Raw genomic sequence first — 23,747 nt, 5'->3', positions numbered from 1 at the left:
ATTTATGGGCTTCCCAGTTGGTGCTAGTGGTAAAGAACCCATCTGACAATGCAGTAAACATAAGATACGTGGGTTCAGTCCCTGGGTAGGGAATATCCCCAGGAGGAGGGCATGGCAACCCACTCCAGTATTTTTGCCTGGAGAATTCCATGGACAGAGGAGCCTGATGTCACAAAGATTAAGATAGGACTGAAGCAACTTAGCACACATCCACACGTATCATTTTATACACTTAACAAATTGGTATTCATATCTAGAAGTTCCAATGAGAAAACTGAGGCTGAAAGAGTTTATATAAACTGCTCAAGTCCAATACTTTACCGATAGTAGCTGTAATTTATTTTATTTTTGTAATAGTAGCTGTAATTTATTTTGAATTTGCCATTCTAAGATTTAACTGCATTAGCACACTTTATTGTCACATTTCTATGAATACTTACTTCTTATCACCATTCACTCAGAAGTAAACGGAAGAACAGATAAGTTCACAACACACAGGTAATAAATAACAGAAAAGGCTCAAATTCAGAAAGTTTCACTCAGAGGCTGCATTTTAATTCTTCTACCAAGCTGCCTATAAAAGGAACACTGAAAATGAGGTACCTCCCCACTCAGCAACCCCTGTTCCTTCTAGCAAGTGGGCGACATAATGACAGCGCATCTGTTTCTATATCTCCTTGGGGGGAAGCCCCACTATGAGCTGAGAAGGGGACTGCGCCTTGCTGGTACTCAGATACAATGTAGAAAAGAGTGAAAAATGACTGCTAATAAAATCTAATCCCAGGAAATACTAGTTGCCTGCTGTAAGTGAGTGTAACTCCACAGTATCGTTGAAAGATAAACACAGAGTCTTCGCAGGAAGCTACTTAGTTTGGGTAGCAGTGATCTTTGACATGCAGGAAAATGGCAGTACATACAAAAACCTAAACCACTTCTATTGTACTGCTCAGCAGTGATAAAATGTTCCAGAAATAAATATTTCACTTTGTTTCCTTCTTAGTCAAATTATCTTTGCAGCTTCGATAGATTTTTCTAGCATTCAGGGCAAACTGTCCTAACCTCTGTTGGAAGAAAATGAGAAAGACTCCCTATATACAAGATAAGACAAATTTAATAGTTGTGTTTGCAAACATCAAATAGCAGTGGGCTCAAGAAGTGTGATATAAAGCTATCAATTAATTTTGTTGTAACTGTATGCACCTGTGAACAACTGCTTAATTAAAGAGGCAAACAAATCTCTTTCAATAATACCTCACATTACTTCACTTACGTGACTGTCAATTAGCTGGAGTGGATAAACACAACTGGAAGCATGCCATGTGGATTTCTGGTAAAAGAAAGAAAAAAAAAAAAGATATAACCAGGAGATATGTGAATAGAGAAAGGAGGACCCACAGACAAATATGGACAATTCTCTGTAGCATAAATATCCGTTTCAATAAAGGAAATGAAAGTAGATGCTTTATACTGAAAGGACCAAACTCCCTCAATCACTGGAACAAAGAAAATAAAGCTTTCATACCCAAATATACATCAAAAGGAAAGAGAGAGGAGCATCTGGGCTGCCTGTGAAGACAAGCTTAGTGCTGGTGTTTTATTTCTATATAAAAGAAAGCAAAATGAATCCCCAGGCTTCTTGTCTCTCAAGATAATAATGTTCTACCTTAAGGTCTCTCCCAACAATTTTACTTTGTCCACAATTCTTTAGTTCTTTAAAAAAAAAAACTTTGGTGAGAGAGTTGGAGGAGAAAACTTAAAACTTATGAGAAGAGAATGTCAAGGTTCCTCTCTGGGGAAAAAAAAAAAAAAACATGGCTCATACAAGTTGGAAACTTCCAGTTGTCAGCCCTGGCTCCCCAGTGATTGATTTTGCTAATTGAAGGGAAGGGACTATGGAATTATGAAATTGAAAATTTAACAGACACCGTTTGAATTATGATGAAATTATAGCCCATCCCTAAAAGCTGCCTTCAACCTTTGTCATCAAAGGGAGTAGTGAAATAGTCACTACTTTTATACAGGTACTCCTGAGGAAAGTTTCAATGATTTCTTAAGAAACTAGACAAAACGTTTGCTGTGTTATTAGAGAACAATTCCTATGGCCCTCTGAATCCACAACGTGTTGGAAGCTTCTTGAGGGCTGGAGTTCACATCTTTCTCTTGTTTCCAGAGTACATAGTTTAGGGTCTGGCACTCAGAACAAACTTAGTGAAAATTATCTTTTTAAAAAATATATTTTAAGAATGAGCCATATACAAGTCACCGTGCTTGGATTAAGCGGTGATTGAGGGAGTACTCATACATTTTAAAAAATATTTATTTATTTACTTATTTGGTAGGATCTTTGATCTTCACTGGGGCATGTGGGATCTAGTTCCCAGACCAGGGATCAAACTGGGGCCCTGGCATTTGGAGTGCAGAATCTAAGCCACCGGACCACCAGGGAAGTCTCCCCCATATTATCCTATTTTAAGCTCCCTGTTCCATCCTCAGCCTTCTAGTTCTTAAGCTTTTGAGGCAGGGATTAGGGTTTTTTTTTTCCTAAGTGCAAACACAAAACTGTAACTGCAAGAAAGCCAGGCTCACTTCACATCGTGGTTTGCTGCTAACTCCTTGCTTATCCTGAGATATAAATCTAGAAGAGAAAACATTTGAGGGATTCAGGGTCCTCAGCTGTGGCGCATGTGTATGCCCCCACTACTCATATGTCTACACAATTTTCTTAAGTTTAAAGTAAATGCACATTTCCTTCTCTCTCTTTTTAGGAACTTTTGATCTCCTTCACCCATTTTGCCCACTCCCAACCCCCTCATCTTAGGCAACCATCAGTCAGCTCTCTCTATCCGTAAGCTTGGTTTTGTTTTCATTTTTTTTTTTGTTTTTGTTTTGATTCCACATGCAAGTCAGATCATATGATATTTATCTTTTTCTATCTGCCTTATTTCACTTAGCATAATGCCTTCAAGATTCATCCATGCTGTCATAAATAATAAGATTTACTTTTTTAACCATTGAATAATATTTCATTGTATATCACCTCTTCCTTATTCCTTTATCCACGGATGAACATTTAGGTTGTTCCCATGTCTTGGCTATTGTAAATAATGATGGAAGAAACATGCGAGTGTATATATCTTTTCAAATTAGTTTTTTTTTATTTTCTTTAGATAAATACTCAGAAGTGGAACTCCTGAAACATGGGAGCTCTAGTTTTAAACTTTTGAGAAAACTTCATACTTTTCCCTGTAGTGCTGCACCAATTTACCTTCCTACCAACAGGGCACATGGATTCTCTTTTCTCCACGTCCTCACCAACCCTTGTTGTTTCTTATCTTTTGGGTGATAGCCATTCAAAACAGGTGTGAAGTGACATCTCATTGTGGTTTTGATTTGCCTTTCCTTGATGATTAGTGATGTTGAGCATCTTTTCCTATAGTTATTTGTTATCTATATATCTTTTTTGATAAAATGCCTATTCAGATCTTCTACCAATTTTTAAATTGGATTGTTTGATTTTTTTTTTTTTTTTTGCTATTAAGTTGTATGAGTTTTTATACATTTTGGATATTAACACCTTGTAATATATATGACTTGCAAATATTTTCTCCCATTCAGTAGATTGTCTTTCACTTTGTTGATGATCAAAGGTAAATATTTCTAAGGCAAACAAAAAGTCATCTTTCAAAATAATGCCTAAAAATACTTGCAGCTATGTATCTGTGATAATGCTTCCCTTGTGGCTCAGTTGGTAAAGAATCTGCCTGCAGTGAGGGAGACCTGGGTTCAGTCCCTGGTTTGGGAAGATCCCTTGGAGAAGGGAAAGGCTCCCCATTCCAGTATTCTGGCCTGGAGAATTCCATGGACTGTATAGTCCCTGAGGTCACAAAGAATGGGACACAAATCAGCAACTTTCACTTCACTTCGTCTGTGATGATATGTGTCAAATCTGGACCATCACCTGTCTTTGTAAATAAAGTTTTGTTGAAATTCTTGCATGTGCAGTTACTTAGCTGTGTCTGACTCTTTTGCAACCCCATAGACGGCAGCCTGCCAGGTTCCTCTGTCCATGGGGTTTCCCAGGCAAGAATACTAGAGTGGGTAGCCATTTTATTGTCCAGGGCATCTTCCCAACTCAGGGATTGAACCCTAATCTCCTGCATTTCCTTCATCGGCAGGCGGATTCTTGACCAGCTGGGAAGCCCTTCATTGGGAAGCAGCATCCTAATTTATTTATGTACTGTCGTATTGACATGGCTAACTTCACACTGTTGTGGCAGATTGAAACAGACACAATACGGCCTGCAGTGTTTATTAAATTTATTATTAAGTCCCTTACAGAAAAAGTATGGTAACCTCTGATATAGTTGATGTGATTATAATGATTTTTAATGCTTAGCATAGGTCAGGTACTGTGGTGTATCTCTTCATTTCATTTATAAGGTTTGTCTCATTAAATTAACACAAGAAATTTATGCAGTTGATTTGGTTTTTATCTTCATTTTCACAGTTGAAGTTTAGAGAGGTTAAGTAATTAGACTACTTAGAGATCAACCTCTCTTAAACATCTGCTTTGAGGCTGTGCTGCTGGGACGTTAGGTTAAAACCTTGTTTACTCCCTTTGTATTTCAGTAACAACATGTGATTCCCTATGAGGGCAATTATCACACAGTTGCTATTGTTGATTGTTTGTCTTGCCACCTGCCTACTGGACCGACCTGTGCCATGTTCATTTCAGTCCGTGCATGTATCTCAGTGACTGCAGCATTGTGGATATCCTCAGCGCTTGTTAAATGAATGCATGAATGCGCGTATCTGTATGTGCTGGTGTATTAGTCCATTCAGGCTGCCATGACAAAGTATCATAGACTATGCGGCTTAAAATACAGGAATGTATTTTCCCATGTTTCTGGAAACTGGAAAGCCCAAGATGAAGGTTTTGATAGACTTTGTCCTTTGGTGAGGACCATCTGCCGGGCTTGCAAACAGTTGCCTCTCACGGTGAAGCAAGAGCTCTAAGATCTCTTCTTTTTCTTACAAGTACACTAGTTCTATCAAATCCAGGCTCCGCCCTAAGGTTTTATTTAATCTTAATCCTCACCTTAAGGGCACTATCTTCAATACAGAAACCAGGGGATTAAGGCTTCAACATATAACTTTTGGGAAACACAATTCAGTTTATAGGAGGTGGGAAAGCAGACATTTTTGGTTGGGGACCTCAACTTTCATTTTCAGTCCTCTTCTTCCCCATTGTCTGAATCTTAAAATTGTTGGTTAAAACTAGGGGAGGCCATATGATTGAGATCTGACAAAGAGCTGACATCTGTTAAGCTCATTTTCTTTTTTTCCTCCTTTCTTCCCTGAAACATTGAAAGATGATGGGAGAGCTGGAAGGGCCCTGGATCTTCCAAGGCATTGATGATCTGTAAATCTGCCTAGAACTGCCTATTTCTGGGCTTCTTGGTACACTATACAATGCTTGCAGCCAAATGCAGGGCTAAGTGATTTAACCTGGCGTAAAGGAAATGACTCCATCCTTGTTATTCAAAGTATCAGCACCCATTCTACCACAAACCAGCTCTATGATACCAAGTATCTCTGAGGAGATGACTGCTAAAGTTTTCTCCAGCTATTGTGATTTGATGATTCACACAGTGAATAAATGGCAAATAAGCAGGACACTCCCTAATAATACTCTTAAAGAAGATTATTGGAAGAGTGTATCCAAGATTAATATTATTGTTGGTTTTTTAAAATATTTTTAACCTTGCCTACAAAATGCTGTTGACCTGTTACTTTCCCTGGGAGAATTATTTTAAATTTGTAATGATTTATTTTCTTAGAGTGAGAACTACAATTTGCTTGAACCAGTAAGAACTGACAAAAGATGTCACAATTTCCCTCCTGTCCTGCTGGTGAATGCTGCTGCTCTCTCATATGTGTCCCTGTGACTCCCATTGACCCTTAAATATACTGTTAAGCACATATTTTAAGCATGACAAGATAATCAATAAACCTCATAAATATTGATGTCTTACGGAGGAAATGCATCTTCTCCTTGAGATCAGCCTATGGAGAGCAGCCCCCATCCAGTCATTCTTCATAAGTCCTATAGAAAGCCATTGTCACATTATTTTTGCTTTCTTACTATGTCATTACAGAGTGTGTCAAGGATGCCTGTCAGGCACTTGTACCAACAATGTTTTGAAGCCATGACATCATTTTGACATTAATTTCCATTTTTCCATTATTCCATAAGAAGCCCCCAACATCTCTTGTTTTATGGCAAGCTTTTTACTGTCTAAGAGCTCAGACATCAGCTGTGAATATTGCTTCCATGAAAAAAAAATACAGGGAAAAAAAAAAGACAGGTTGGTTGTTAATTGATGTGCTAAGGATTAGAGTAATCTTTGTATATCCTGGTAACATGATATAGAGTGATTGGACTGATCCCCCCCTTAAGTCTCTGCCTAATGACACCCCCATCTTTCAATTCCTTAATAGCCACTAGCCTTATGGAAGGAAATCCTTGGCCTCACCAAGTACTTTCATTTTAGGAATAACTCCAGCGTGAGTGAGATAAAACAGTGGGAGCCGGTGATTTTTCAGAGTACTTTACACTGCCGACCACCCCATCCAAGTCTGTCCCACTTACAGTAAGTGGTTTCACTAAAATCCTTCAGTTTATTGATGCCTCCTTCATCCTTCATTGCATGTTTGCATCTGGCTTTGTTGGGATGAACTGTGTATAATATAAAGTGCTCTACATCCTGCAGGAAACCAGGTCTTACTCAGGGGAGAGTGTGTGCACTTGGAGACTGGAAATGCGACAGCTCTGTCCTAGTCCTGCAGGAAGCATTTCCTTAACTAAATGGACTCTCCACACCCAGATAGGTGACAAAATGTAAATCCATAGTTTGAAAACAAAAAAGTACAAGCATTTCGTAGAAAAGTAAAGATACACTCTTATCCTAACTGCTGTCTTATTAGATAGGAAATAAGTGGATTAATCATTTGAGTCTGAAGAATTTTAGTTGAGTTAGGACATTTAAAATTTTTGTGATAAAATTTAAAAATCCAGGCTTTGGTAATGGTTAAGCCTAGCATGGTAGCAAAGCTTATAGGCTCTGGGGCTCAATTCTGTATGTTCAAAAACTGGTCCTGTCACCTGAATATTGGATTAAAGTAGAATCTTGCCTAATAAAGCTGTTAGGGGAACTTCTCTGGTGGTCCAGTGGTTAAGACTGTGCCCTTTGAATGCAGGGGGCATGGAATCAAACCCTGGTTGGGGAGCAAAGATCCCACATGCTGCACAGTCAAAAACAAAAACAAAACGGGATTTTAGGGAGATAGAGTCTATATATGTACATGCATTAACAATACCTAGCACAATAAGTGTTCATTCAATAAACATTAGCTAAAATTAGTTATGGTCATTATTTTTCAGCATCCTTTACGAGCACTTGTTTGTGGGGAATTAAAGCACTACAGAGCAACATCTGGTCGAACCTTCTTCCTAGAGACTTCTAGGAAGATAGATTTGTGAGGTGTCCACCTGGGGCAGCTGGACTTCAGTCCCAGACTTGCCTTTCTGGAAGGTTCCCAGTTAGAGTGGGCTAAGAGGGATATTCTCTCAGTAGAGTTGGAGGACAGAGGGGAAGCAGCAGACACTTTTCAAATTGTACATGCAGTTATTCAAGTACACCCTAAACACTAACCTACGAGCTGCTATGAAGGAATTTTGTAGATGTAATCAAAAGCCCCTGATCAACTGACCTTAAATAAGCTATAAGTGGGCCTGACAACTTAATAATTTCTTCACTTTCACCTTCTCTTATTACAATTTTTGACCCAATCTTTCATAGTCTGTTTTGCAATTTTTATTATCCCACATTTATCCCGTCTCTCATGGCTTCCTCAACACTGGACCACAATATTCAAAGAAAGCAAGGTCCTTTGAAAGAGGGCTTAGATTTTTCATAAATCCAGACTTCTGCTCATGCTCCTGGGACTTTATCCTGTTGAAATCTTCCTTTCTTGGCTGCCCATCCATGAGATCCAAGCTTCACCTTGTGGAGTTCTAACGTCCTCACGATCTGACCTTCCTGACTGCCTGCCCTACAGATAACAGGCCTGCTTAGCTAGTCTCCACATTTTTGTAAGACTATTTCATATAGTATTGGGTTGACCAAAGATTTGTTCAGATCTGTAAGATGTTAACAGAAAAACCTGAGCAAACTTTTTGGCCAATCCAATAAATCTCTCTCTCTCTCTATCTCTCTCTCTTTCTATCTATTTCTATCTAATCTATTTCTTACTAGCTTTGGGTCTCTGGGTGACCCTTAACTGACACATAAACTTTATCAGAGTAGAATTTTGGCCAAGAATACTACAAATTTGAACTCACCTAAAAGTTCAAAGCTGGTCTTTGAGATACCTGAAATAATTAACCATGTGGATAACAATTATAAAATCCTATTAAATTAACTGTGTAAAAGAGAGATAATTCAGTTGCCACATTAGATGTGACTTAACATACACTGATATCAATGATCAATTATTTAAACATTGGGAACTGGTAGTGAAAGAGCATGGAGATAGGATAAATGTAGGAAAAAGAAAATTAGAAGACAAATTGTCGAACCTTATGCCCAAAATTATGAGAGTGGGGCAGAATAGAGAGATGGTCAGATTTCCAGAAGACTCAAGTTTGGGTGGAAGAGATTGTAAAGCAAAGGCAACGAAAGCAAAAAGGAAAAAATATAGTGTCAATTTTTCTTAAGTATAACTATTTTTAGGTGGAGGAAAAATGACCCCAGGTGTAAATATGGAAAACCCTAGTGAGGTAATGAGTTCATACTATACAGTACATCCATCCATGTTAAAAGTTGAATGAAAGAAACAATTAACATGCATCCAGACAGGTGTCTTTTTACTGCTCTCTACAATCCCTCTCTCTCTCATTTTTAATTCAGTCGGATACTACCAGAATATAAATTAAATTACTCCCTGGAAACAAGTTGAGCACTTTGGAAGTTGAATGAACTCTCTCAATAGAGGTTAGTATAATTTATCATTTTTACAGACTTAGTTGTATCCCTATGACCTTAGACACAAAAAGAACTTTAAAGTAAGTAAATATATATGTATAACTTTCTCTTTCTGGATATTTTGTGTGAAATATACTTGACAGATTTTTAAGAGGAAGGGAAAATGATGCAATCTTTAAATACAAGCCAGTCAAGCTAAAAAGAAAAAAAAAAGTGAAAGTTGCTCAGTCGTGTCCAACTCTTTGGGGCCCCATACATTCCATCGAATTTTCCAGGCCAGAATACAGGAGTGGGTAGCCTTTGCCTTCTCCAGAGAAACTTCCCAACCCAGGGTTCAAACCCAGGTCTCCTGCATTGCAGGTGGATTCTTTACCAGCTGAGCCACAAGAAAAGCCCAAGAATACTGGAGCTGGTAGCCTATCCCTTCTCCAGCAGATCTTCCCGACCCAGGAAAAGCGAGTTTATTACTGAACCTACAGGAAAAGAAAGAAGAAAGGAGGAGAGGTTTGATGGAAAATACAAGGTTGATGTGCTTTGGAAGACAATGAGGACAGTAGTCTAATTAAAAAGGGATAAAGGGTTAAATAGGGCTTCCTAGTGGCTCAGATGATAGAGAATCTGCTTGGAATGTGAGAGACCTGGCTTCAATCCCTGGATTGGGAAGATCCCGTGGAGAAGGGAATGGCAACCCACTCCAGTATTCTTGCCTGGAGAGTTTCATGGACAGAGGAGCCTAGCAGCCTACAGTCTTGGGTCACAGAGTCAGACACTACTGAACGACTAACACTTTCACATTCGAATGGCTAAATAACTGTATCTTTTTACTATAATACCTTTTTAAAAGACATCATAATATTAAGAAAATTTGGAAAAAATAATTCTCTATCAGTCTGGGATACAATTCTATTATTACTTCCTTGCTTTCTATGTGATGCTGAATTTTCAGACAGTATTATTTTAAATTGGAGGCAAAGCAAGAAAATAATATACTTTCCTTCATTTTGTATTATTTGGTAATTCTAAAGAAGAACCTCCTCTTGCCTTAACCCCGCAACTCTGGCTGGCTGCAACCTGGTTTTCATGAAATGTGGGAGTCATGAAGGCATTTGGCCCCAAGAATATGAGAATACCATGTGGACAATTTACTATCAAAGGATAGTTATCCATAATTGCCAGTCATTAGGGCAACTTTCTTAACATCAAAGCATATATTTGTGCTTTATGCACCAAAGCAAAGACGACTCGAACTCTTTCACTGGTGCAAGTTTACACTCTGGTATGTGTGAGTTTTCCTTAAATTGACTTTTTATTTTTTAAGGGAAGTAATATATTAAAATACAATGGAATGCAGCATGATGGGTTAGACAGAACAATGGAGGGTTGAGAGTCCTGAGTTCATTTTTAGTGTGATTAAATTTATTCTTGCTCTTTAAAGTGATACACAGGGAAATCGTCTATGGAAGAATCATTGTGTGTGCTCAGTCACTCAGTGGTGTCCAACTCTGCAACTGCATGGACTCTAGCTCACCACGCTCCTCTGTCCAGGGGATTCTCCAGGCAAGAATACTGGAGTAGGTTGTCAGTTCCTTCTCCAGGGAATCTTTCTGACCCAGGGATTGAACCCAGGTCTCCCACACTGCTGGCAGATTCTTTACCAACTGAGCCACCGAGAAGCCCATAGAAGAATCATTAGTCAATACCAAAACCTTAAAAACAATCTTGATCACTGTGTTCCCTGGTCAGTCAACAAATTGAATATACAGACTGTGGCTCATCCTGTACTAGGATCAGTGTGCTGCTGCTGCTGCTAAGTCGCTTCAGTTGTGTCCGACTCTGTGCGACCCCATAGACAGCAGCCCATCAGGCTCCGCCGTCCCTGGGATTCTCCAGGCAAGAACACTGGAGTGGGTTGCCATTTCCTTCTCCAATGCATTTCATCAATAACTAGCCTTTGAATACTGCTTGATAATTTTAAAAAAGACTTTGCATTCACTAATTTAATCTCAACATGTAAAGAAGCAGAACCATGTGAGGCCTTCCTGAGGACAAATTGCACCTCCCCCACAGAAGAAAATCTACAAGCTGATCAGGCACCACACAACCCGTTCCTCACATTGCCTTTAAAAAGTCTTCTCTGAAAGCCATAGGGAGTTTAGGTCCTTTAAGCATAATCTGCCCATTCTTGCTTGATCCCATGTTGAGCACCTTGCAATTATACTACCTTTTTACACTGCAGCCCAGTGTCAGTGGATTGGCTTTACTGTGTATGAGGGAGAGGATCCAAGTTTGGTTTGGTAACAAACATACTATAGAAACTATATGAACTCTATATACCTAAGCTTCAAGCCTTTGATGAAAGGTTAAACGATGTACAGTAAATAAATTAATTAAAACTTCTACTGTGCCTTAGGTGGTGCTAGTGGTTAAGAACCCACCTGCCAGTACAGGAGATGTAGGAAACAAGTTTGATTTCTGGGTCAGGAAGATCCCCTGGAGGAGGGCATGGTAACCCACTCCAATATTCTTGCCTGGTGAATCCCATGGACAGAGGAGCCTGGCAGGTTATAGGACATAGGGTAACAAGAGTCAGACACAAGTAAAGTGACTTAGCATGCACAAGCAACAAACAAATATAACAATAATTCAGTAGGTAAATAGAATAAATTGGATGAAGGGATTATTATAAACCTGTATTATTATAGCGACTTTTCACATCGTGTAACCTGTTCATACTCTCTTTGGAACAATTTTTTTGAACTGACTTGTGAAACTATTTTCATTTTGTAGATGTTTTGATGAAAATAACCATTACCCAAGGTTCAAAATGATTTTTGGTTGTCTCCTAAAAATTCAAGTTTGCCTTTAAAAGATGCACATTAAACTTTTAATAAATACTATGATATTTAAGGGACTTTCCAGGTGGCACTAGTGGTAAAGAACCCACCAGCCAATGTAGGAGACACAGGGTCAATCCCTGATCCAGAAAGATCCCACAAGCCAAAGAGCAACTAAGCCTTTGCACCACAACTATTGAGCCTGCTCTCCAAAGCCTGGAACCACTACTGAGCCCATGTGTGCGACTACTGATGCCTGTGTGCCCTAAAGCCTGTGCTCTGCAAAGAGAGGAGCCACCACAGTGAGAAGACCATGCACCACAGCTAGAGAATAGCCCCCACTCTCCAAGAGTGGTTAAAATCCCACACAGCAACAAAGACCCAACACACTGAAAAATAAATCAGTAAATGAAATTATTTAAAAAAAACTGTCAAAAAATGTATATACTTATACACATATATATGCATATACATGTACAATCATTGGGGAAAATTTACTTTCCATTTAGATATGTGAGTCCTCTAATATTTGATACAAAAGTTCATACCCTAGAGCATTTCTGTGCATCAAACTTAAACTAATATAAAATAAAGAGCTAATCCAAAAAAAAAAAAAAAGGGTTAACAAAGGAAGATACCCTCAAAGTAGAAGAGATTGGATGATTATTTTTAACTGGAAAAATATCTGATTTGGCTGATGGGAAGTGTAACTGAAGAGATTGTTTTGGATAGAGGAAAAGGTATACAGCTCCTTGAATGAATTGTCTGATTCTATTTTGTGCTTTCCCTCCAAAAGCACCATCTCCTAGGACTGAGCCATAATGTTCTGATGAGGCTCAATTTCCTCAAAATCAGTTCCCCCAAAGAGAACTCAAGAAAGTGGGACTGAGTTAGTAGATCAGAAACAGAGTCACAGAGATGAAGGTTACAAAGAGACAGAAGGATCCCGGTGTCACTCTACAGAATGGCTACCAGGAATATCAACTTGTGACACACTGCTCAGAAGTGTAAAGAACAGTATTATGGCAATCATTCTATGCAGTAACTTTGCTACTGATGATGCCTTAATTGTGTACACATATTTTTTGCCTTTTTTTTAGCTATTCAAAAATAATTCAACATTGTATATCTTTACTGTACACTATGAATTTACCACAGGAAAAAGATAAATCTAAGATCAATCATACATTAACTGATTTCACTGGATGGATGGGGGGAAGTCATAGCATCAATTTGAAATATATGGAAAAGGGGAAACACTATGTTTAAGTTACTTTGGCTGAAAAATGATGCCAGTTTTGAAGATGGCATGCATTTGATTGCACCTGTTTGGATCTCTTCCTTCCTCTGTCTTCAACACCAGGTTAATTTCTGCTTTTGTGTTCACAAGAACTTGACACTAACTGATGAAACTGAATGACAATTAATTCCATAGTAGATGGAATTAATACCGTGTTTGTGGAGGGTGGCAGGTAGCTAGTCTAAAAGGAGAATCTTAAAGGTGATAGCAAGAATTTATTGAGCTTCTAGTACATACCAGACACCGTCTTTTAAAAAAAAAAAATCTTTTATTAGTTTGGCTGTGCTGGGCCTCGTTTGGCATCTGGACTTCTCTGGTTACAGAGCACTGACTCTAGAGCTTGTAGGCTAGTGGTTGAGGCACCCAGGCTCTGTATTTGCAGCGTGCTGATTTACTTGCCCCATGGCATGTGGGATTTTAATTCCCTGACCATGGATCAAACCAGCATCCCCTCATAGGAAGGCGATTATTAACCCCTGGACCACCAGGGAAGTCCCTAGGCACTTTCCTGAAGAGTAGAGACAGAGGTGAGTGAGAAAATCAGCTGCTCTGTCATCCTAAGGTCATCATCTGAGGATAGCACAAGTGCTTAACAAGTGTTAGAAGAAAATTGTCTTCAAGGAAAATGTTTATAAAATCAAAATATGGAGTAGATTAGAGCAGGTAGGTTTGGGAATAAGGTTAAAAAAGATAAAGTAAGTAGAATGGACATTAGGATTTTCCAGTGTTAATTTCCAATATTCATTCAAATACTTAGCCTGAAGACTTAGAAGTAATTAGTAAGCTAGAAATGGAGAATATGATGGATGTTAACTAGACTTATTACAGTGATCATCTCATAATATATACAAACATCAAATCATTATGCATACCTGAAACTAATATAATGTTATATGTCCATTATATTCTCAAATTAAACACATATTTTAACAATGAAAAAAAGTGAAGGGAAATGGGAGAATTATTTGTGGGAAGAAAGGGGGTGGATGAAATAGGAAAGCCTTTCCACACAGGTTTCTGTACAGTAAGCAAATTGAGATGTGGGTGGAGGAAATTGTAGAGAAGAAGTCTATAGAACAATATTAAATATAATTATCAGAGACAGAAGAAAATCCCCTTGGATCGTCAAGAAAATCATCAAGTGAAGCAAGAAGAAAATACTTTTCACTCAAATATGTACTTATCCAGAAAAGCTAATTTTACCACTTGAGTATAAAGCATTCACCCTGTAAATACACATACTTGATTTCTTTTACAAATAGTAAATAGCAAAAGGCACGAAGGCCAAATACAGATTTCTTCAATATGTTCTTTGACTTTGTTAATTAAGAAGACAGATAATGAACCTCAATTTTCTGTATCCCAATGCAAGTTAACTGTGAAAACATTTGGGCCACTGGAAGTATTGAACGGGATCTGTTGCTTATTATACGCAAAGGGGAAATTCCATTTTAAATATTGATTTATGCAGCCTAGTTCTGATTGCTGCCTCTGAATTATCACTGCTTCCCTAGTCAGGAAACTGAGTTATGTGAATCAGAACTCTGCAAAGAGGCAAAATCTCCATCATGCAAGGACGTAAGGAGAGTGACTGCCAATGCAGGTCAATCAAGTTATAATGGGCTCTAATTAGCACTCCGCGAGCTGTTAAATTCTTTACCTGCAGCTGAACGGCTGTTTAAAAGGTGTGATATTTTTTCTTTCCTTTGAAAACATCACAGAGCTTGAAAATTTTTCCCTATTCTCTTTTCTTATGCCTTCATGTCCATAGAAAGAACTAGAAAGAATGGAAAGAGAAAGAGAAAAGGTGATTAATATTCAAAAGGTTGTTATTTTGTAACCTGTTGGTATCATCAAATACCTACATGGCTACTGCCCCTCAGTTTTCAGGTCTGTAAAATGGGATGGGAACAAAAATACCTATCTTGCCAAAGCATTGTGAGGAATAATAATGAACGTTTATCATGCTCTTTGAAGATAAAGAACATGATTCATGTGTTAAATTCTTGTGATCACAAGCCTAAACCCAGGCAGAAATATCAGAAAAATTAAAGCTAACTTTGAACGAAGAGAAAATTTATTCTTGATGCATGTAGGTTTATATTTCTGACACTAACATAAGTTCAACAAAATTAGAAATTTAAGACAAAATTATAAAGAGGAAACTTCTCATGCTGCTCCATCTCACATGCCTTTTGATCTTGAACTAGACAGCATAAAGCAATCTGCACTTGAAATGGAAGAGTATTTCTCAGATGGTTTTCATCATCCCTTATTCATCCACACGGAAAAATTAATTTAACACATGCAGGTGTAAGTGTAATTGTGCATGAAAAATTATTTGCAAAAGAAAGCAAAATGATCCACTAATCATATTTGTGTTTGGTGTCTCTTTTCACTTCCTTTTTGTGTTATATAATTATAACTACAATCTTAGAAAATTTAAGTCATATTGTGTTTCTTCTGGTATCTGTTTCAACTTAGAAACACCTCCATATTAAAATTGTCATCAGTGAGCATGTGAAAGCCCATTGGATGATTTCCACTTTAATAGATCCTGTTTGGAACTTAATAAGAAAACAAAAACAGTCTCAACCAAATACTGAAAACAATAGACATATTCTCAGAGAAAAATGATATTGACCAGGAGAGAGGGGAAGAAAATGAATTTTTCAAATCTGTGTTTATATTACCTATCCTATGGACTTTTTTTTTCTGTAGGTGTTGAGAGACTTTAAAAAATACTCATGAAAAAGAAAACTACCGAAGAAAAATAGGTGATTGGAAACTCAGTAGTTGAAAAGAGAAAAGTTACGAACCTGAGGTGTCAGATCATTGAATGGAGTTTGTCTGTTGAACTTGGTGATACAAGCAGCCAAGTCTTAAGGTGTCAGCTTCTATGGATTAACAACCACCACATGTATATTCTCCCACTCAGGATCTGGTCCCAAATTTCAGACCTATATTCAAATGTTTACAGGTTACCTGCAATTTCATGACAGACAGGCTCGTCAAAATCTTTTATCTGAAACTGAATGCATTAAATTCCCTAACTTTCTCCTGTTGCATCTTATCTCAGTTAGTGGCTTTGTATTCACCTAGAATGCTGGGTTAGAAAGCTAACTACCCGCAGCTACTCCAACAGCAGGTCATAACAGTGTTAATTCCTAAGTGTTGTTCAAATTTGTCCCCTATCCTAGTTTATATCACTGCCATTCTTTTCCTAAAAAGGGCATTTCACTTGGATATCTTTATTTCAAACAAGAGAAATGACTTCAACTTCCTGAAGCAAAGACCAAGAGTTTATGAATAAGGTTGAAGGTAGCTCTCAGAATAACAAGGCAGGCTGAAAAAACTGGCTTGAGAAAGAAGAGGAATTGAGGCTGAAGGAGTGAATGGTGCCTCTGTTGATTTGAGAGAACACCAAAAATTGTTGGAATTTTTTTTGGAAATTTATCGCAAGGGTTAAATTCCATGAATTGAACATGGTTTTCCTAACAAGCCTGGTGCCCAATACTAAGCAGCTCTGGGTGCCACAGTTTGAAGGGGCTTTAGATGCCAAGCAGGAAGTCACTATAAGATGTGATATCCTCCTTCCCAAGCATCCTTGTTTCCAATCTGAACTTCTACCCTCCCTTCTTCCTGCTCTGCACACAGTGACATTCCTGAAACACATGTATAAAGTGCTATTCCACTTAAAATGCTGCAGTGGCTGCTGATTTATCTCAGGACAAGAAGTCTTCACAGCTTCATGAACTTGAGGCACGCCTTAAACATACATCTTCACTTTTTACTAATTAATCCCCCTTTCTCCCTATGAAACCACACAACTTGTCTCAGGACTTAGTGACACTCAGATTCTATATGTCTCAGTGAAGAAAGAACTCAGTGAGGAACAAACTGGTAGATAAGAAATGGATTTAGTAGTACAGGACACTTATGAAGGATAAAGGGCAGAGGATGAGATGGTTAGATAGTATCACTGACTCAATAGACATGAGTTTGAGCAAACTCTAGGAGATAGTGAAGGACGGGGAAGCCTGGGGTGCTGCAGTCCATGGGGTCACAGAGTTGGATATGACAGTGACTGAACAACAAATAAAGGATAAAAGCAAAAAAAAAAAAAAAAAAAAAGGATAAAAGCAGGCAGACAAGAGGGCTCTGCCCCAAGAACTAAGTGGGCTACATTTTTATTTTCAAAGGAAAAGTGGGAGGGAGAGAAAACCAACTTTTTCCCTTCTTTTGTAAATATGTTCAGGAAAATGGGGTGTGAGAGGTTGGTCATGTCCTAGATCTCAGGTGAGTCCCTAGGATGGGTCAGGTGAGGGTCAAATGATGATCCTTGGCTTCATGCAGGAAAGAATGCAAGCATGAGCCATAGTAAATGAAAATAGGTATGGATATGAGAGTTGGACACATTTCATAGGCAGAATGCTGTGCATCTCAGATGGCAATATTATCCCTGAAATATGGGATGGTTAGTTTTTACAGGCTGGCTAATTTCACAGGCTAATGAGTGGGAGGATTATTCCAACTATTCTAGACAAGGAGGCAGAGATTTCCAGGGATTGGTTCAGTGCCCACCTTTTGGTCTTTTATGGTCACCCTCAGGACTGTCATGCTGCCAGTCATGATGCTGGTAGGTGTCTCATTTAGATGTTCTGTTCAGTTCAGTTCAGTTGCTCAGTCATGTCCAACTCTTTGTGACCCCATGGACTGCAGCACACCAGGCTTCCCTGTCCATCACTAACTCCCAGAGCTTGCTCAAACTCATGTCTATTGAGTTGGTGATGTCATCCAACCATCTCATCCTCTGTCATCCCCTTCTCCTCCTGCTTCAATCTTTCCTGGTATCAGGGTCTTTTCCAATGGGTTAGTTCTCCGAACAGGTGGCCAAAGTATTGGAGCTTCAGTTTCAACACCAGTCCTTCCAAAGAATCAGTTCAGTTCAGTTCAGTCGCTCAGTCGTGTCTGACTCTTTGCGACCCCATGAATTGCAGCACGCCAGGTCTCCTTGTCCATCACCAACTCCCAGAGTTCACTCAAACTCACATTCATCGAGTCAGTGATGCCATCCAGCCATCTCATCCTCTGTTGTTCCCTTCTCCTCCTGCCTCCAATCCCTCCCAGCATCAGAGTCTTTTCCAGTGAGTCAACTCTTCGCATGAGGTGGCCAAAGTACTGGAGTTTCAGCTTCAGCATCATTCCTTCCAAAGAAATCCCAGGGCTGATCTCCTTCAGAATGGACTGGTTGGATCTCCTTGCAGTCCCAGGGACTTTCAAGAGTCTTCCCCAACACCACAGTTCAAAAGCATCAATTCTTTGGTGCTCAGCTTTCTTCACAGTCCAACTCTCACATCCATACATGACCACTGGAAAAACCATAGCCTTGACTAGATGGACTTTTGTTGGCAAAGTAATGTCTCTGCTTTTGAATATGCTATCTAGGTTGGTCATAACTTTTCTCCCAAGGAGTAAGCGTCTTTTAATTGCATGGCTGCCATCAGGACTGATTTCCTTTAGGATGGAGTGGTTGGATCTCCTTACTGTCCAGGGGACTCTGAAGAGTCTTCTCCAACACCACAGTTCAAAAGCATCAATTCTTTGGTGCTCAGCTTTCTTTAAGGTCCAACTCTCACATCCATACATGACTACTAGAAAAACCATAGCTTTGTCTAGACGGACCTTTGTTGGCAAAGTAATGTCTCTGCTTTTTAATGACCAACTCTGTCTAAGTTGGTCATAACTTTTCTTACAAGGTTCAAGTGTCTCTTAATTTATATATTAATGCTTTACAATGGGCACATGATGAAGCTCAAGGTCTGCTGGAAATCGAATCCTCTGCCATCTTGAGCCTAGTAGGTTCTAGCCAGTTTTTGTCATATCCTCTATGGTTATCCTGCCCACTTCCCTTCTGTCTCACCTGTACTCTCATGGTTTCCCACCACACTGAATTTCCTTAGAACCATTCCACATCTTTTCCTTAGGATCTTTTAAAATATTCTCTGCCTAAAACTCTTCACTCTCCTCTTTGCCTCCCTTCTGTGTCCCACGTAACTTTTCCCAGAACCATCCTGTATTAAAACTGAAGGTATATGTGTTTGGTTTTCTTCCTTGATATACAGGATTGAATAATATCCTCCAAAAATGCAGATCCACTCAGGACCTCTGAATGTGATCTTATTTGGAAAAAAAGGTTTTTATAGATGTAATTATCTCAGGTTCTGGAGAGGAGCTTATCCTGGATTTAGGGTGAGACTTACATCCAATGACTGGTGTCCTTATAAGAAGGGGAGGAGCACAGAGGCAAGAAGAAAGATGGAGACAAATGGAAAAACCAAGGTCATGTCCCCATGGAGGCAGATATTGGATTGATCCCCAAGGATTGCCTGAGGCTCTGAGACCCCAGAAGAGTCAAGGAAGAATCCTTCGCTAGAGATGTCAGCTGAAGCATGGTCCTGCTGACACCCTAATTTCAGATTTCTGGCCTCCAGAACTTTGAGAGAATATATATCTGTTGCTTTAAGTCACCAAGGCTGGGGGTAATTTGTTAAATAAGCCTCAGGAAGCTAACCTACTTGATAATATGCTCTGTAAGGAAAGGAAAAGAATTTGTCTAATTTTGTATCCTAAGATCTTAGCATGACTATCACATAATAGACTTTCAATTAATATTTGTAGAATGAGTAAATAAAGGCAAGTTCATGCATCTTCCTCCCCATCTCTAGTACACTAAGTCTTGGCTCTGTCCTAACCCATCCCCACTCCTATTCTGGGTGTTTTCATCTTTCTGTCTTAGTAATCCATAGACCTGGTAGATGAAAATCTATTAATACCTGTTAATAAACAGCACCTTGGGAATATTAAGCTAAAGTTCATGCAGGAAAATATACCTCCTGAATAAGATTTGCATTTTATCTGAAAAAGAAAAAAAAGCCTTAAACTAGAGAATAAATTTCTTGCTGTAGAATTTCACATCTAAGTAAAAAAATACAGGAGACATTATCTTAGGCAAGGGAGATAACCTTGCCTTTCTGAAGCTCACATTTTCAGATTCTCTAGACTATATGACCTTGTCTGACCCCAATCATTTGCACATAGATCTTTTAGTTAATAATTTTAAGATTTTTACCAAGCAGACACAGATATCTCAAATTCCAGAACATCATCTTCTGGGTAAAAGATTAGTCATTTGATTAAATAAAAACTTGAAACAGGAAACAGTGTCGATCCGGTTTCCTGCACAAAGGTGAATAACTGATGATAGAGTCAGCCCTGGAACCAAGGAGAGCCTCTGTTTTGAATGCCTCTCTGCAGGACATTGGCAATATTGATTGAATCAACCTGCTTTCAGTACTCATATACTAAATGGATATCAGTTCACTTGGAAGCCACGATGACATAAGCAAGTCAAAATAACAAAGACCTGCCTGTGAATTCAGATTTCCTCTTCTTTTGTGGGGCACATGTGCACATACACATACAGACACACACTGAATATTACATAAGGTGTTTCATATAATTAAAATTAAGAAAGGAGCTGAACTTCCAGGGTTATGAAGAGGTCTTTACTCACCAGCTCCATCAGTCATTGTCCAATCTCAGAAATGGAATCACAAAACCTCGAGAAGGCACAAGCACTCACCCTAAAGATCTATATACTCTCTTAGTATTCCAATTTTTGAAGATTTCTTAGATGACACATTTTAAGATTTCCTTGCAGGTAGAGTTTATGTTGAAGTCCTTTGCATCTCCTAACAAAAATTATATCACTTATCACTTACTACTGTACCCAGGAAAAGGCTGAAAATTGTAGAAGTAGGCATTTAAAAATATAGTTTGTAATATCCAAACAACAGACGCTAACTGGGTAGAAGGGCTCTAAAAATTCTATAAATAAATCATACACTTGAATATAAAAGTGTAGATTTTAATTGTCTGTGCTATGCCAAAAACAAATTTTCTGAAATTTAAAATTTATGGAATGATTTAAAAAATAAAACTTTTGCTAGAAAGTGAATATAAATTTTTATCATCTTAGAAAAATAAGAACTATCACTTATTCAACTGCTTTTCAAGAGATGCTTCACTGAAGAAACTTAAAATGTATTGCTGATGACTGATAGACTGACCTACAAAGTTGAGTGCTTAAGCATATTACAGAGGAATAATATTACATATGTACCCAGCTAATGCAATGAACAAGTTTTAATGCACTGGGCTCCAATATTCTGTATTTATCCAAGGAAAATGTAGACCCAGACTGCCTGAAGGAATATTAAGATTTGGAGGAGGAATCAGGAATGTGAGACTTCTGGCTAGCAGAAATGGGAGAAGTTAGGCTCTCTGTGCTCTGGGTCTCCTCTCTATTAGGTTTTATTTTGCACAAAAATTCACTTTTTCAGTGCTTTTTTGGCCCCTATTGTGTTTACTATACTATCTGCTATCCTTTATGGATGTACACTTAATTAGCTTACCAAAGGGAAATTTCTTATAATTCAGATAACTTTCTATTATTTAGCACTCAACAATCCACACTTGTAAACAATATTTTCATAGCAATTCTTACTTGGAGTCATTATAAAGTGGCTTGCTTATAAAACCAGGGGATAGGAAAAATTGACAGTTGAGAAACAGTTTTCCAGTCACTTGATTCAAATGCCTTAGAGAAATTTTGATTAGCTCAGCTTAGCCTTTACACTGAGTTCTTGAGCTAGATTTTTATCTCTGGTCCAGTAAATTCTGGTAGGGGAATGAATAGGGTGAGACATTGGTTAAAACTAGATAATAGCAGCTAATTTTGAAAAAGAATTTTTCAAACCTAACTATTAGGTTAGTTGGACAAAGAAACAAAGAGTTCAGTTGAAATTCTACTTTCATCTGGCCCAAATGTCCATGCTCCCTCCATTCCATTATATGATGCTATTGTCCTTGGCTGATAGTTTTCATTAGTTGACATGCACATCTTGGTGATTACACTGGCTCTCATTGTTTTAACTACCATCTACACCCAGTTGTCCGGAGAAGGCAATGGCACCCCACTCCAGTACTCTTGCCTGGAAAATCCCATGGATGGAGGAGCCTGGTAGGCTGCAGTCCATAGGGCCGCTAAGAGTCAGACACGACTGAGCAACTTCACTTTCACTTTTCACTTTCATGCATTGGAGAAGGAAATGGCAACCCACTCCAGTGTTCTTGCCTGGAGAATCCCAGGGACGGGGGAGCCTGATGGGCTGCCATCTATGGGGTCTCACAGAGTTGGACACGACTGAAGGGACTTAGCAGCAGCAGCAGCACACCCAATTCTCGGAGAAGGCAATGGCACCCCACTCCAGTACTCTTGCCTGGAAAATTCCATGGACTGAGGAGACTGGTAGGCTACAGTCCATGGGGTCGCAAAGAGTCGGACACAACTGAGCAACTTCACTTCACTTATACCCAGTTCTATGTCTCCAGTGATGACCTCTTTCTGAATCTTAAACTTGAAACTAACTACCTGTTGTGTATTAAGTTTCCTCAGTCATATCCAACCCTTTGCAACCCTATGGACTGTAGCCCACCAGGATCCTTTGTCTATGGGGTTCCCCAGGCAAGAATACTAGAGTGGATTGCCATGCCCTCTTCCAGGGGATCTTCCTGACCCAGGGATTGAACCTACGTCTCTTATGTTTCCTGCATTGGCAAGTGGGTTCTTTACCACTAGTGCCACCTGGGAAGCCCTTAACTACCTGTTAGCTATAGTCACTGGAGTGTCCTAGAGATCACAACAACCTTAGAGTGCACTTAGAGGATTACTCTGAGAATGAGAACTAATCCACTCAAAAGCATTCAGCATGTTGTCTGAAATAGAGATCAATAAAACAGAGTTTAGTCTTCATCACCCATCCCTACCAAATCTGTCCTTCCTTCTTATCCTCCCAGCTCAGGTAACTCACTGCCACTCACCCAGCTGGCCCACTCCAGAGTCCTGGGTGTCATACTGAATCCTTTCCTCTCTATATCCCACCACATGTATCTACCAAATGTTTTTTCAATGTTTATGCTCCTAGGTATTACCATCAATGCTGTTCTAAACACCCAAAGGGAAAATGAACTTTTCCGAGAAGAAAACACTAGCTGTGACCATGCCCTTGGCCGCAGAGTCATGCCATTGACAGCAGAGACATGGAATGCTAAGGTAACAAAGGAAGTGGGAGAAAATCTGGCAGAACAAGGAAGGTGCTGATTCAGCTCAATGACTGAGACTGGGGATCTGCAAGTGCAGCTAGCCTAGTACAACCCGATCAAGCTCTGGTGACAGTGAGGAACGTCACACAGCAGCAGCACTGCACGTGCTCATGGAGGCAGGGCGATGAGAATGTTGACCAAAATATGGTGACTTTAAAAGAAGGTCCTAAATTTCATTTTTTCATTATAATTTTCATTTTAGTATTATAAACACCATTATACGTCATCCCTAGAATGAATTGCTTGACCAAGTGTGGCAAAAGAAAACAAATGAAATCTCCCTCGGTTCTCTTTCTCACTGCTGAAACACTGTAATTTCTTAAAGAACTTACCACATGC

At 39.0% G+C, this 23,747-nt stretch overlaps 1 long non-coding RNA gene across 1 annotated transcript in view; it reads right to left on the bottom strand.

Moving 5' to 3' along the window:
- Positions 1-23,747, bottom strand: part of LOC129624562 (uncharacterized) — a 186,005-nt gene that overhangs the window by 11,874 nt on the left and 150,384 nt on the right. The window contains exon 2 of the long non-coding RNA XR_008701011.1: positions 1,271-1,327. This is a non-coding gene — a long non-coding RNA (uncharacterized LOC129624562). The remainder of the gene's footprint in view (positions 1-1,270; positions 1,328-23,747) is intronic.

The sequence above is a fragment of the Bubalus kerabau genome, chromosome 12 (genome assembly GCF_029407905.1).
Source record: "Bubalus kerabau isolate K-KA32 ecotype Philippines breed swamp buffalo chromosome 12, PCC_UOA_SB_1v2, whole genome shotgun sequence".
Classification (NCBI taxonomy): Eukaryota; Metazoa; Chordata; class Mammalia; order Artiodactyla; family Bovidae; genus Bubalus; species Bubalus kerabau.
Note: the sequence above shows the minus strand (reverse complement) of the source record. Positions and strands in the feature narration are given on the sequence as shown.